This window comes from Alligator mississippiensis, chromosome 1 (assembly GCF_030867095.1).
Source record: "Alligator mississippiensis isolate rAllMis1 chromosome 1, rAllMis1, whole genome shotgun sequence".
Taxonomy (NCBI): Eukaryota; Metazoa; Chordata; order Crocodylia; family Alligatoridae; genus Alligator; species Alligator mississippiensis.
In genome coordinates, this window is record NC_081824.1 from 475,615,723 (window position 1) to 475,615,977 (window position 255).

The following is a 255-nucleotide window of genomic DNA, read 5'->3' on the forward strand; positions in this document are numbered from 1 at the left end:
CACATTGAAAAGTACTTTGCGAAGTTAATCACTTTATTATCCCCAGTTTTCAGAGAAAAACCATGAAATTGTAACCCGGGCGGTACTCCAAGAGGTACCCCCTCTCCAATTGAGGGGATCAGAGCAGGTGCACAAGCGCTGTGGGGGTGTAGGGACTCTCCTCCCCCTATAGAGCAGAGCCAGACCACCAATGGGGACTTAACCATATGTCTTTTAATGAGAGAACAGTACTGGGACCATAACCAGGATAAACCA